This window comes from Amblyomma maculatum, chromosome 4, assembly GCF_055883805.1.
Source record: "Amblyomma maculatum isolate TAMU_Amacu chromosome 4, ASM5588380v1, whole genome shotgun sequence".
NCBI lineage: Eukaryota > Metazoa > Arthropoda > Arachnida > Ixodida > Ixodidae > Amblyomma > Amblyomma maculatum.
Genome location: NC_139347.1, coordinates 137,117,276 through 137,131,630, shown reverse-complemented (window position 1 = coordinate 137,131,630; position 14,355 = coordinate 137,117,276). Strand labels below are relative to the sequence as shown.

At 48.2% G+C, this 14,355-nt stretch overlaps 1 long non-coding RNA gene and 7 other non-coding genes across 8 annotated transcripts; 7 read left to right on the top strand and 1 right to left on the bottom strand.

Moving 5' to 3' along the window:
* The first annotated feature begins 507 nt into the window (after nt 1–507).
* On the top strand, nt 508–626 carry LOC146192883 (5S ribosomal RNA). The gene has a single exon (XR_014707080.1). It is a non-coding gene; the product is annotated as a 5S ribosomal RNA (ribosomal RNA).
* Nucleotides 627–1,190: 564 nt separating this feature from the next.
* On the top strand, nt 1,191–1,309 carry LOC146192882 (5S ribosomal RNA). The gene has a single exon (XR_014707071.1). It is a non-coding gene; the product is annotated as a 5S ribosomal RNA (ribosomal RNA).
* Nucleotides 1,310–1,881: 572 nt separating this feature from the next.
* On the top strand, nt 1,882–2,000 carry LOC146192881 (5S ribosomal RNA). Its single transcript, XR_014707045.1, has one exon. It is a non-coding gene; the product is annotated as a 5S ribosomal RNA (ribosomal RNA).
* Nucleotides 2,001–2,573: 573 nt separating this feature from the next.
* Nucleotides 2,574–2,692, top strand: LOC146192880 (5S ribosomal RNA). The gene has a single exon (XR_014707044.1). It is a non-coding gene; the product is annotated as a 5S ribosomal RNA (ribosomal RNA).
* A 744-nt stretch (nt 2,693–3,436) lies between these two features.
* Nucleotides 3,437–9,953, bottom strand: LOC146192879 (uncharacterized). The gene is made up of 3 exons (XR_014706779.1): nt 9,713–9,953; nt 8,330–8,455; nt 3,437–3,741 (listed from the first exon to the last, which is right to left on the bottom strand). It is a non-coding gene; the product is annotated as an uncharacterized LOC146192879 (long non-coding RNA).
* Nucleotides 9,954–10,759: 806 nt separating this feature from the next.
* Nucleotides 10,760–10,878, top strand: LOC146192878 (5S ribosomal RNA). The gene has a single exon (XR_014707042.1). It is a non-coding gene; the product is annotated as a 5S ribosomal RNA (ribosomal RNA).
* Nucleotides 10,879–11,451: 573 nt separating this feature from the next.
* LOC146192877 (5S ribosomal RNA) lies at nt 11,452–11,570 on the top strand. The gene has a single exon (XR_014707041.1). It is a non-coding gene; the product is annotated as a 5S ribosomal RNA (ribosomal RNA).
* A 564-nt stretch (nt 11,571–12,134) lies between these two features.
* On the top strand, nt 12,135–12,253 carry LOC146192876 (5S ribosomal RNA). Its single transcript, XR_014707040.1, has one exon. It is a non-coding gene; the product is annotated as a 5S ribosomal RNA (ribosomal RNA).
* The last annotated feature ends 2,102 nt before the right edge of the window (nt 12,254–14,355 follow it).

Genomic DNA, 14,355 nt, shown 5'->3' with positions numbered 1-14,355 from the left:
TTTGGCGTCGCAAATTCCACTGGCTGCTGATGAGCCGAGCAGGCCGGGTCACGTTTATTTGTGTGTCGATTCAATCATCACTTTGCGCGCATGCACGGAGAGATGCGACGCGCATATGTATACGGTGCAGAATTACTCGAGGCGATCGCGTGCGTGGCTTCTCGGTGTCAGTTTGACGCGTACGTGCCTCATTCACCAGTTTGCAGTGCAATTTTCACAGTTTTTGAGACCATTTGGCGTGGCCACAAGCGCACAGTTCGGGCTCATCGGCGCCCGGACTGCAGTCCGTGCACCCTGCATCCATGTGTAAACAACTCGCGATCGCCGCTCTCGCACTGCTCTTCAATTTTTGTAGTGCCAACGCGCGCTCGGTTCGTCAGAATGGTTGGAAACAGTTCAGAACATGTAAATGAGCACTCGGTGCCTCATAACAAAGACAGCGCTTCGCTGCATGTGTAGTCAGAGGCGTTAAAACAGTGCCTAAGCCTCTCGAAACGACTGTTTCTCGCCATCGGCCATACCATGCTGAATACGCCGGATCTCGTCCGATCACCGAAGCTAAGCAGCATTGGGCTCGGTCAGTACTTGGGAGGGAGACCACCTGGGAACACCGAGTGCTGATGGCACTACTTTTGTTTTTGTTTTCTCCCAGCCCGTAGCTGGCTTCATTTTTTTTCTCCCTGTCACTTTGGCGTCGCAAATTCCACTGGCTGCTGATGAGCCGAGCAGGCCGGGTCACGTTTGTGTGTCAATTCAATCATCACTTTGCGCGCATGCACGGAGAGATGCGACGCGCATATGTATACGGTGCAGAATTACTCGAGGCGGTCGCGTGCGTGGCTTCTCGGTGTCAGTTTGACGCGTACGTGCCCCATTCACCAGTTTGCAGTGCAATTTTCACAGTTTTTGAGACCATTTGGCGTGGCCACAAGCGCACAGTTCGGGCTCATCGGCGCACGGACTGCAGTCCGTGCACCATGCATCCATGTGTAAACAACTCGCGATCGTTGCTCTCGCACTGCTCTTCATTTTTTGGAGTGCCAAAGCGCGCTCGGTTCGCCAGAATGGTTGGAAACAGCTCAGAACATGTAAATGAACACTCGGTGCCTCATAACAAAGACAGCGCTTAGCTGGATGTGTAGTCAGAGGTGTTAAAACAGTACATAAGCCTCTCGAAACGACTGTTTCTCGCCATCGGCCATACCATGCTGAATACGCCGGTTCTCGTCCGATCACCGAAGCTAAGCAGCTTTGGGCTCGGTCAGTACTTGGGAGGGAGACCACCTGGGAACACCGAGTGCTGATGGCACTTCTTTTGTTTTTGTTTTCTCCCAGCCCGCAGCTGGCTTCTTCATTTTTTTTTCTCCCTGTCACTTTGGCGTCGCAAATTCCACTGGCTGCTGATGAGCCGAGCAGGCCGGGTCACGTTTATTTGTGTGTCGATTCAATCATCACTTTGCGCGCATGCACGGAGAGATGCGACGCGCATTTGTATACGGTGCTGAATTACTCGAGGCGATCGCGTGCGTGGCTTCTCGGTGTCAGTTTGACGCGTACGTGCCTCATTCACCAGTTTGCAGTGCAATTTTCACAGTTTTTGAGACCATTTGGCGTGGCCACAAGCGCACAGTTCGGGCTCATCGGCGCCCGGACTGCAGTCCGTGCACCCTGCATCCATGTGTAAACAACTCGCGATCGCCGCTCTCGCACTGCTCTTCAATTTTTGTAGTGCCAACGCGTGCTCGGTTCGTCAGAATGGTTGGAAACAGCTCAGAACATGTAAATGAACACTCGGTGCCTCATCACAAAGACAGCGCTTAGCTGCATGTGTAGTCAGAGGCGTTAAAACAGTACATAAGCCTCTCGAAACGACTGTTTCTCGCCATCGGCCATACCATGCTGAATACGCCGGTTCTCGTCCGATCACCGAAGCTAAGCAGCATTGGGCTCGGTCAGTACTTGGGAGGGAGACCACCTGGGAACACCGAGTGCTGATGGCACTTCTTTTGTTTTTGTTTTCTCCCAGCCCGCAGCTGGCTTCTTCATTTTTTTTTTCTCCCTGTCACTTTGGCGTCGCAAATTCCACTGGCTGCTGATGAGCCGAGCAGGCCGGGTCACGTTTATTTGTGTGTCGATTCAATCATCACTTTGCGCGCATGCACGGAGAGATGCGACGCGCATTTGTATACGGTGCTGAATTACTCGAGGCGATCGCGTGCGTGGCTTCTCGGTGTCAGTTTGACGCGTACGTGCCTCATTCACCAGTTTGCAGTGCAATTTTCACAGTTTTTGAGACCATTTGGCGTGGCCACAAGCGCACAGTTCGGGCTCATCGGCGCCCGGACTGCAGTCCGTGCACCCTGCATCCATGTGTAAACAACTCGCGATCGCCGCTCTCGCACTGCTCTTCAATTTTTGTAGTGCCAACGCGTGCTCGGTTCGTCAGAATGGTTGGAAACAGCTCAGAACATGTAAATGAACACTCGGTGCCTCATAACAAAGACAGCGCTTAGCTGCATGTGTAGTCAGAGGCGTTAAAACAGTACATAAGCCTCTCGAAACGACTGTTTCTCGCCATCGGCCATACCATGCTGAATACGCCGGTTCTCGTCCGATCACCGAAGCTAAGCAGCATTGGGCTCGGTCAGTACTTGGGAGGGAGACCACCTGGGAACACCGAGTGCTGATGGCACTTCTTTTGTTTTTGTTTTCTCCCAGCCCGCAGCTGGCTTCTTCATTTTTTTTTTCTCCCTGTCACTTTGGCGTCGCAAATTCCACTGGCTGCTGATGAGCCGAGCAGGCCGGGTCACGTTTATTTGTGTGTCGATTCAATCATCACTTTGCGCGCATGCACGGAGAGATGCGACGCGCATACCCAGACGGCCATAGACGTCCGACGGTCGACCGACGGACGTCCGTTTTCGGACCTTCGGACATCCGACGGAAGTCCGGTTATGTTCGACATACGTACAGCGGACGTCCGTCGGACTATCGTTCGTGGATCCGGATCGCGTCCCACGGACGTCCGACGGCCAGCCGGAGGCGGACATTCGGACGTTTCCCGGAACATGCTTGCAGGGCCCGCTATTCGTGTAAAAACTTGCCAATAACATTCGTGTAAAGCTCAGCAAGCATGTGCCATGGAAATTTCAGTCACATACTAGTGCTCAATGCCTTTGTCATGAGAGTAAAGCAGACAACAGAATATGCAACAGGTTCAAGTTTCCTGTTGTCTGCTTTACTTTCACACACAAAGCACTGAACAGTAGTGTGCAATTAAAACTTCCATCAGAGGCACATATGCTAGCTGAGCTTTACACAAATGCACCATTCCTGAAAACATGCTAAGTGCATAGGCATACCAGCATGCGAGGTTCTAAAAAAAGCATTTTTTTTTTTTGCTTTATTGCAAAAACTGCATGCATAAATAGTCTACACTAAAAAAATATCGATGTTAAGGAATGGCATGATAAAATGCAGGCCAACTGGAGTATTAAGAATCTACTTGAATAATTTTTTTTAATTATCCTTGGCCGTGACAGCTCTTCCCTTGGGGAGGTGGTGAGGGAAAAGGTATTTATTGAAACCTAATATTTCGGAATTAGCGAGGAGATGATCAAGTTCTCTGTGGGTGGCCTCCGCAGGCCAGGATTCCAGGAGCAGTTACTATCCTGTGCATTTGCTCGATCAGCTGTTGCTGGTCTTTCAGGCCTAAGATGGAAAGAGCAGGATGGGCTCCTCCTGCAATAGAAGGGAAAATGAAATTCATGTTATCTGTGCTGAACTTTGATTACACATCTCCAAGGGCAACTGCCAGTTTCTCTCAATTGCTTTTTCCAGATGGCACTGTACACATGCATCTCCATTCAGAACTGTCGCATACTATATAGAAAGGTCATATAACTGCAGCAAAACCCATGCAGAATAACAAAAGATACAAACGTAGTTTGACCAGAACCTGGCATTCAGTATTTTAATGTTTTTATGTAGTCTCTTTGAACATGCCACTCTGACCAAACATGGCATGTTATGCTTGCTGCTATGCGCCCTCAGCAACGCCCAAGACATGGAGTGCACATGCAGAGAAACTAAGCATAAAGGATGCTGTATATGAACATAAAGCACAGCCAGAGCATTGCAGTATTACACAGGTACGCATTGGCGGCAGAAACCTGCATTTTGAGCGGTTTAACAGGCAGATTTCTAAAGTCATTGTTCCTGCTCTGAAAAGAAGTGATCAATAATAACATCATTTAAAATTGTTACCTTTTTGTTCTGTAAACTGCACATTTCGCTGGTTTCCATGTACTCTCTACCGAAGACATTCCCTGGGCGTGTCGGGGGTATATCGACATCAACATCTAGGCTACAAGCGTCTAGAAAGCGTCTCCTTAGAGCAGCTGCGACGAAGTAACTTATCTGATAACATGCAAGCTGCTGCAGCAGAATAAAGATAGACATTTGACATGTGGCTAAAGCCCAATGTGGAAGCATAGCCCGCCGCAGTGATTGCGCAGTGTTCATGCTTCTACAAGAGTTAAAAGTAAAGTTATTTGTTTACCCACAGCGCTATATGTGACATTACAATAGCAAGGCTTATAGTTACACAAAACACAAAAAGCTGACAACCACAAGCTCCTGATGTATTACCGGCAGCATGCAGCATGGATGTTAGTTACTGAAATATGGTTGCATAATTCTGGCAACCAGCTGTGCATGTATGTCATGGATTTCTCAACTACGCACAACAAATTACAAAAAAAATAATGGTATTTATAAATGCAGCCAGCTGTTCACAAGAAACACTGTAGCTTTTTTATGGGGAAGGTAAAGGGCGCCAAAGAAACTGCCCCTGTAAAGGCACCTAATTTGCCCCTATGTAATATCGGGGACAAGTGTGTGGACTACACAAACTGCAATCAAAGCACATAACTTTCACATCGACCAGGAAACTCGGACCATACTTGTCGATGTGAAAGTTGAACGTTAGTTCTTTCATGTGTGCAAGAGAAATAAGGTCACAATTCGTTTACATCGCGATTCTAGTCCAAAATCTCCAGACATACTGTCCAGAGACTTTCGCCCCCGCAGTATAAGCCACCACTTTGGTAAGAGATTAGTAAAAGAAGTGTATAAAAGACATTAGTGCTGTTGGACAGCCATAGCTATAAAAATGGTATTGACATTGGAGTACTGCCTTAAGGCGGGGCCTAGGGCATTACAAAAGCAAGAGTTAGTGTCCGCTGGTCCTCATTTGAACGAACAAAAAGAGGGGGGGGGGGGAGAAATCTACCTCAACTACATGTTTTGAGTGACACCAAGCCGCAGTTAGTATTAAAGATATCACACAGTTTTGTGGAAGATTTGGGAGCGCTTTGCTGCTTTCTTACAGGATTGGACAAAAGAGCTCACCATCTTCAGAAAGGCACGTTATATAGAAATGAAAATAGTGAATTTACTGCATCTGGCCACAACAACTTGCACACGGAGAGGAAGATGAACTGAAAATTTTATACATGAATATACGTATTTACAACAGGTTAAACAATGACCATGATCTATCCCGAAAAGGAAAGAGATCAAAATCTAGCTCAGAACGAGTTCTCCAGGCCGCGGGGCCGTTTCATTAACTTCGGGACTCCGCCCACATTTCTCATCCCCAATGACAACGAACTCACACATGACTGGCTAACAAACATTTTGGCATGTCTTTCCACTTTCATAAGTTCTTCATCCTCTCCCTAATACAAGCAATGCAAAAGGGACAACAAATTCGTTTCACAACAAACGGAATTTAGAGAATGGACCTCAAAATGATTGGCTCACTAGGTCACATGCCAAACTCTCTCCCCTAGGAAAAAAAAAAAGAAAAAAAAAATTGTAACCCATCAAAACGGTGTCCCACGTGCGCAACCATTGCCCAAAGCTTGCATCCTTGGTGGCTCCTTTTACAGGGCAATTATTGCAATTATTGGCGTCCGAGTCAGCACCATTGCGGACAACATCAGAAGAGCCAACCCACGTCCTCCCGCTCCGCATCATACCGTCACTGTTACACACTTGCCCTTTTTCAACGCCGCCATCTCCCACCATTGTTGACATCCAGGCTTGGAATCCTCAACGAGACCCCACTCAGCGCACCTGCACTGAATAATTGTCACTTTTATGGGCTCCCCAACAAGGAAGAGGGCCTTACACCCTCAACCTGACAGTGTTTTTTCTTTGAACGATTACAGTTCTTCCAAAAGAGGTGCTCGTTTCAAAGCTGTGCTGCCTCCGGGTGATGGGTCCAGTCAGAGTACTAAGGACCCCTTAGTACGCTTAGTACTAAAGACCCCTTAGTTGTATACTGTTCGTAAAGCTCCTTAAATAAAAAATGAGCCCCCTACATGACACAGCAACAAGAACAAACTGCCTGTCCCCGCGTCTTCGAGTGCGACAGCAAAGTCCTCGGAAGAGGGGACTTCTTTCCCTCTCTGCCTACGTTTCCGTTAAGCACTGTAGCTGCTGTAGCTGCCTCTCTGTGCGCGTCTCTCTGCCTCCTGTCCGAGAGCAAGTGGGAGACGGCCGCAGCTGGGCATTAAACAGGTGACCCAAAAAGAGCAGACTAATAATGGTGATTAGCATACCCACCGATCCCTTACAGAAATCATTAAAGAAATGAAAGCAACACATCAGATAACGCTACAATGTTTCTAAGTGCAAAGTCGACAACTCCAAGTCATATAAATATATGTACATCTCCGCACATTAACTAGATAGAAACAGTGCAGAGTAAACTAATAATTGAGTGTCTAGCAACACTAATAAAAGGGGATAAAGGCCACGGGGGGCTACGATTATTAGTACCGTTTTGCCTTTAAACTACAATAACATACTTGTTGCAAGCTTAAAATCAAAGATTCACACCTGTCCCACCCACAGCAATGGAACACACATCTGACTCAAGTCTGCAGAGAAAGAGCAAGCTAGACTATTACAGACGCACCCTTGGTTATTTTTCTGGCATTTCTGAGGGTGAAGAATCTGACTTGTCAGTAGCATGTATATGAATAAGAATCCTATGACAGTAAATGCATCAGATTTTCTGGAGTGGCTTTTCTTTGCTGACCACATATGAGGTGAGCTATAATTTATCCAACTTGGCCTAGGTTTATTCTATGAATAACAAAGCTATAGCAGGTACACAGTCGTCCACTCAGGCTGAACATGCGAGTGTGTGGCATGCACTTTTTGAGATGCCACTGCATCCATCGCAGCTGCACACCGTAGCGAAGAGGCAGACAGCGTGAAGTACCAGCCTCTAGTCCCTCTACCACAACTGGGGTCCCAAACTAGGAACCCCTTGTTTTTGTCAGGACAGGCCCCCTCAGGGTCAGCTAGTGAGTAACCTCCTGTATTTGTAGCTGATGGCAATGTTTTCCACCACCACCCACAATACGCAGCTGCGCATCATAGCAGATGTGAAGCAACAGCTTCTGGTCCTTCTATGCATAAGCCACTTTGCCTTGATGCATGCTTGCGCACCATAGTAAAGAGGCAGACGACATGAAGCAGCAGCTCATGGTACCTTTACACATGAGCCCCCCATTGTACTTCGATAGGTACCATGGCAAATATACAGACTACGCCACACAGCAGCTCCTGGTCCCTCTATGCATAAGCCATTTTGCCTCAATACGCACCTGCGTACCTGAGCGAAGAGGCAGCTCCTGGGCCCTCCATGCACAAGCCACTTAGCATCAATGCACGGCTGTGCACTGTAGTAAAGAGGCGAAGGACGTTAAGCAGCAGCTCCTGGTCCCTCTACACATCAGCCATTTTGCCTCGATGCGCATCTGCACACCGTAACAAACAGCCAGATGTGACAAAGAAGCTCCTGGTTTCTCTACACATAAACCACTTTGCCTCAATGCACGTCTGCACACCGGAGCAAAGAGGCAGCTGACGTGAAGCTGGAGCGGCTGGTCCCTCTACGCACAAGCCACTTAGCCTTGATGCATGGCTGTGACGGATGCATTGCTATTTTGCAAACTGCATGCCACACATTCCCATTCAAGCTAAGAGTGGACGACTGTGTAAACGTAAAATACTGGTTATTTACTTCAATGGACAATGACAAAAAGTAACATGGTGGACAATGTAAAAATTTTTTTTTACATTGCTGCATAAAGTTTGTTGAAACCAGTTCTACATCCTACATGTAAACAAGCTAAAACCTTAATGTCGAAGGGATGTCCTGTGTGTTTAAAATCATCACGCTCAAACAACTTCAACACTGACAATCATGATTCAATATTAATAATATAGATAATGATACAATACTCACTTTTAGCCATACCAAAGAAATGAGAATGCAGAGGGATGTTGCTGTTTTTCCCCCGTGGATGACAGTTTTCCATGTTCAAAATGCTGCTTCCTGTTGGCCTACGAAATCGGCTACAGCAAATGGCATCTGAAAAATTTTTGGAAGCCTCATGCTAGTCTTCAACGAGAAAAGCATTGCCATACAGAAGCAGAACACAAATACTTTTACAACACACTAAAAGCACCAACTGCGGTGCTGTTTTTAGGATGACTAGGTAGAGGTTTTGCTGTAGCAAGCCAAATGTTAGCCTTCAATAAGGAAAGCATTCCCATACAGAAACAGAACACAAAAACTTTTACAACACATTAAAAGCCTCAATTGCACAAATGTTTGTAAGATGACCAGGTACAGGTTTCTGCTATAGCCCACATCATGTGACCAGCGGTTATCAGAAGCCTTGTATGTGAGCATGATGCCCTAGATTCAATTTATGGCTATCACTGTATTAACAAGCATGGGTTTAAAGCTACTTTAATATGATAATCTAAGAACATGGTAAGAGCTTTCAGTGCGAGACATAAGCTCAGTATCATGCACTATAAGGTGCTGCATGGCTCTAGTGTAGCTTTGGCATTATCTCGCTGTCAATAATGCAGTGAAGTTCTGAGGAGCCTTTGAATATCTGTAAGGACAAAGCAACAACAATTTTGTTTTCATCTCACTTTTGCTCAACTCGTGTTCTTTTTTTTTTTTTTTTTTTTTTTTTGAGCCCGCGGCTTGCATGGCCTCCCAGTATGCCTGTTTTGCATAAAAGAAGGCGTTGCAGGTACCAGAGCTCACAGCCCAACTGTATCGCGGCGGCGGTATGTCAAATTCGTGCCAGAACAGCGCAGAACAACGGGTCAAGAAAAAGACAAGTGCTGACTTTTTTTTTCTCTCACCTCCTTGTCCGGTTGTTCTGCGCGGTTTTGGTCCCACATGCATAACCAACATGCGCAAGGTGCTGTCCTGGTTTGTCAAAGCTGAAGGAGAGTACTAAACATTTAGTTATTTAGTAGCTACAGCCGTTCCTTCTAGAAACTGTAGTTGCCGTAAAGCTCGAGAGAGAAAGATCAGCGGCTGTCCATTAATAATAATAATAATAATAATAATAATAATAATAATAATAATAATAATAATAATAATAATAATAATAATAATAATAATAAAAAACTCGCGACTTGAGGCTGCACTTTAGTTAGTCGGCGCGGAGCCATCCTGTCCGTCTCGCCTACAACACTCGACCGTTCGGCTGCTATACAGAGCTGTTTCCTTACCCAAAAGCTCACCACTATCGGTAGCCACTGTACTATCGGTGCATCGAAAAGTTCCACTAAAGAAACAAAAGTTCGGTGAAATACTTACTTTGGAATCGGCGGGTGAACAAAGTGTGCCAGCCGCACCAAGCCACAGCAAAAACAATGCTAGCAGTGCATTACATCCGTAGGTATTTGTAACTGCGCAGAAAATGCAGAACACGGAAACGTGAAGCCATCTTCCATGACTAAACTTCAACTTGTCAGGTGGATTGGATTGGCTCATTTCAGATTTTTTTGAGGATAGGTTCGGTTTCGTTCTTTTTGAGCTTGCTGCTTGCTGCGTCTATTCAGCCACTGATTAAAATTTCACCGAAGCATCACGATAGAAAAATGTTTAATGGTCATTTAACTTTTAATCAAAAATTTTTGACTGAAGAATTCAACGATGAAACATGAGGAAAATAAAAAAAAACTGTTTAATGGAAACGCTTTCTATCGCATCGATTCGCTCTGGCATCATATAATGCAGACTTGACGGCATTACTGATTTATACGCAGTTCAGACGAGCACGACGACTACAAACTATATCATAGCTGTGTAAAAGCAAATCCAGTGGCGGACGTACGGCGGCTGTCCGCTGGGCGAACGGATTCGACCATCCGCTTTCGTACGTACGTCGGAATTCCGGCGGACGTCCGTAATCGGCCGCCGAGTTGCGGCCGAGTTCGGTTGTCCGTCGGACGTCAGTGGCCGTCTGGGTATGTATACGGTGCAGAATTACTCGAGGCGATCGCGTGCGTGGCTTCTCGGTGTCAGTTTGACGCGTACGTGCCTCATTCACCAGTTTGCAGTGCAATTTTCACAGTTTTTGAGACCATTTGGCGTGGCCACAAGCGCACAGTTCGGGCTCATCGGCGCCCGGACTGCAGTCCGTGCACCCTGCATCCATGTGTAAACAACTCGCGATCGCCGCTCTCGCACTGCTCTTCAATTTTTGTAGTGCCAACGCGCGCTCGGTTCGTCAGAATGGTTGGAAACAGCTCAGAACATGTAAATGAACACTCGGTGCCTCATAACAAAGACAGCGCTTAGCTGCATGTGTAGTCAGAGGCGTTAAAACAGTACATAAGCCTCTCGAAACGACTGTTTCTCGCCATCGGCCATACCATGCTGAATACGCCGGTTCTCGTCCGATCACCGAAGCTAAGCAGCATTGGGCTCGGTCAGTACTTGGGAGGGAGACCACCTGGGAACACCGAGTGCTGATGGCACTTCTTTTGTTTTTGTTTTCTCCCAGCCCGCAGCTGGCTTCTTCATTTTTTTTTTCTCCCTGTCACTTTGGCGTCGCAAATTCCACTGGCTGCTGATGAGCCGAGCAGGCCGGGTCACGTTTATTTGTGTGTCGATTCAATCATCACTTTGCGCGCATGCACGGAGAGATGCGACGCGCATATGTATACGGTGCAGAATTACTCGAGGCGATCGCGTGCGTGGCTTCTCGGTGTCAGTTTGACGCGTACGTGCCTCATTCACCAGTTTGCAGTGCAATTTTCACAGTTTTTGAGACCATTTGGCGTGGCCACAAGCGCACAGTTCGGGCTCATCGGCGCCCGGACTGCAGTCCGTGCACCCTGCATCCATGTGTAAACAACTCGCGATCGCCGCTCTCGCACTGCTCTTCAATTTTTGTAGTGCAAACGCGCGCTCGGTTCGTCAGAATGGTTGGAAACTGTTCAGAACATGTAAATGAGCACTCGGTGCCTCATAACAAAGACAGCGCTTAGCTGCATGTGTAGTCAGAGGCGTTAAAACAGTGCCTAAGCCTCTCGAAACGACTGTTTCTCGCCATCGGCCATACCATGCTGAATACGCCGGTTCTCGTCCGATCACCGAAGCTAAGCAGCATTGGGCTCGGTCAGTACTTGGGAGGGAGACCACCTGGGAACACCGAGTGCTGATGGCACTACTTTTGTTTTTGTTTTCTCCCAGCCCGTAGCTGGCTTCATTTTGTTTCTCCCTGTCACTTTGGCGTCGCAAATTCCACTGGCTGCTGATGAGCCGAGCAGGCCGGGTCACGTTTGTGTGTCAATTCAATCATCACTTTGCGCGCATGCACGGAGAGATGCGACGCGCATATGTATACGGTGCAGAATTACTCGAGGCGGTCGCGTGCGTGGCTTCTCGGTGTCAGTTTGACGCGTACGTGCCCCATTCACCAGTTTGCAGTGCAATTTTCACAGTTTTTGAGACCATTTGGCGTGGCCACAAGCGCACAGTTCGGGCTCATCGGCGCACGGACTGCAGTCCGTGCACCATGCATCCATGTGTAAACAACTCGCGATCGTTGCTCTCGCACTGCTTTTCATTTTTTGGAGTGCCAAAGCGCGCTCGGTTCGCCAGAATGGTTGGAAACAGCTCAGAACATGTAAATGAACACTCGGTGCCTCATAACAAAGACAGCGCTTAGCTGGATGTGTAGTCAGAGGTGTTAAAACAGTACATAAGCCTCTCGAAACGACTGTTTCTCGCCATCGGCCATACCATGCTGAATACGCCGGTTCTCGTCCGATCACCGAAGCTAAGCAGCATTGGGCTCGGTCAGTACTTGGGAGGGAGACCACCTGGGAACACCGAGTGCTGATGGCACTTCTTTTGTTTTTGTTTTCTCCCAGCCCGCAGCTGGCTTCTTCATTTTTTTTTCTCCCTGTCACTTTGGCGTCGCAAATTCCACTGGCTGCTGATGAGCCGAGCAGGCCGGGTCACGTTTATTTGTGTGTCGATTCAATCATCACTTTGCGCGCATGCACGGAGAGATGCGACGCGCATATGTATACGGTGCAGAATTACTCGAGGCGATCGCGTGCGTGGCTTCTCGGTGTCAGTTTGATGCGTACGTGCCTCATTCACCAGTTTGCAGTGCAATTTTCACAGTTTTTGAGACCATTTGGCGTGGCCACAAGCGCACAGTTCGGGCTCATCGGCGCCCGGACTGCAGTCCGTGCACCCTGCATCCATGTGTAAACAACTCGCGATCGCCGCTCTCGCACTGCTCTTCAATTTTTGTAGTGCCAACGCGCGCTCGGTTCGTCAGAATGGTTGGAAACAGCTCAGAACATGTAAATGAGCACTCGGTGCCTCATAACAAAGCCAGCGCTTAGCTGCATGTGTAGTCAGAGGCGTTAAAACAGTACATAAGCCTCTCGAAACGACTGTTTCTCGCCATCGGCCATACCATCGTCTCGGTTCGCTCCTCCTGCTGCGCGGCGGCCGCTTCCGAGTTAGCGCTGCTGGACGAACCCAGCACCATAGATTCCACTGCGATCAGGGAGGTCGATGAACGTGCAGCCCTCTCAAACGACGTCGAGGGGCCTCAGGGACCGGAATCAGAGAAACCCGTCTCTAAACAACAGGATCGCCAACAACTTGACAGAGAGGAAGGGGGAAACACGGAGGGAACTACAACGGAAGGAAGGCGAACGGCGGAAAGAAGCAGAGAGGACAGGTCCGAAAAAACCAACACCAACCCCACCGATGCCATTGACGAGCCCAATGTCAAGGAGGGGAAGAGAGAAGGCCGCCGCGTGACGAGGAAAGCCCTTGCAGCCGCCAGCCACCCTTGCGAGGTGGAGAGGGGCACTTCGGTAGGCGGTAGCGGGGGGCGCATGCCACCAGTCCGGTAAGCTTTCCCCCCACAATGGATCCCTCCCAGCTGTCGCTTAAAGTGGCCACCATTAACGTGGTGAGCCTTATAAAAACAAAAAGGAAAAGATGGCTTCTCGATTTAATTAATGAAAACAGCGTCGACGTTGCTCTTTTACAAGAGACCAAAATTTCAAGTGCGGATGATGCTAAATTCTTCGTCCGTTACTTTGGAGCTCAATTCTGGTGTTTCCATACAATCACGACTTCAAGAGCAGGAGGCACCGCCATTCTCATTAGGAAAAAAGATAACGTCACCATTGTTGACTGCGAGCTGGGAGAGGACGGGCGCTTTTGTCTCGTTGATGCCCTTGTGGGGAGGGAGCTGACTCGCTTTGTGTGTGTCTATGCCCCGAATGAGACAACGGCACGGTCCGAGCTCTTTCGATCTCTCCGTCCTTTTCTTCTTGTCCCCGGAATCGTATACTTCGGAGGTGATTTTAACTGCGTACTCAGCACGAGTGATAGAGCGGGCGGGGGAGGCGGTGTGGATGCGTCGGCGCGGGTGTTAAGAGATGTCCTGCGAGATTCTGACCTGGTGGACGTGGCGCTCGGACGAACGGGGTCGACTGCGCGCTACACCCGCTGGCGTGGAACAGCGCAGGCTCGCCTCGATCGCATCTATGTCTGCGGTGAGGCGCTCCAACGCGTCCGCAGCTACACCGTCACTCCTGTGTGTTTCTCTGATCATGGCCTGGTCTCGTGCGTGCTGGGTGCCTTAACATGTCGAACAGGAAAAACAGTGGAAAGACGGTGGATAATGAACTCGACTATCCTTTGCAACGAAGAGTTCTTGGATAAAGTAAATAAGGATATTGCTAGGCTTAAGTCTGGATCGGTTAATGCAGTAGAATGGGAGTTATTTAAAACAAAAGTCAAAACCATTGCCACAGAGATCGGAACAAAAATTGCCGCGTCCGCTAAAGCTAAAATCCGGCACCTCACAGGCACCCTTCAGGGCCTTGTCGAGGCCAACGAAGAGATGCCGGGAGAATTTTCTGTTGACATTCGGAAAGTTAAAGAGGAACTTCGATCAGAACTGGAACGGC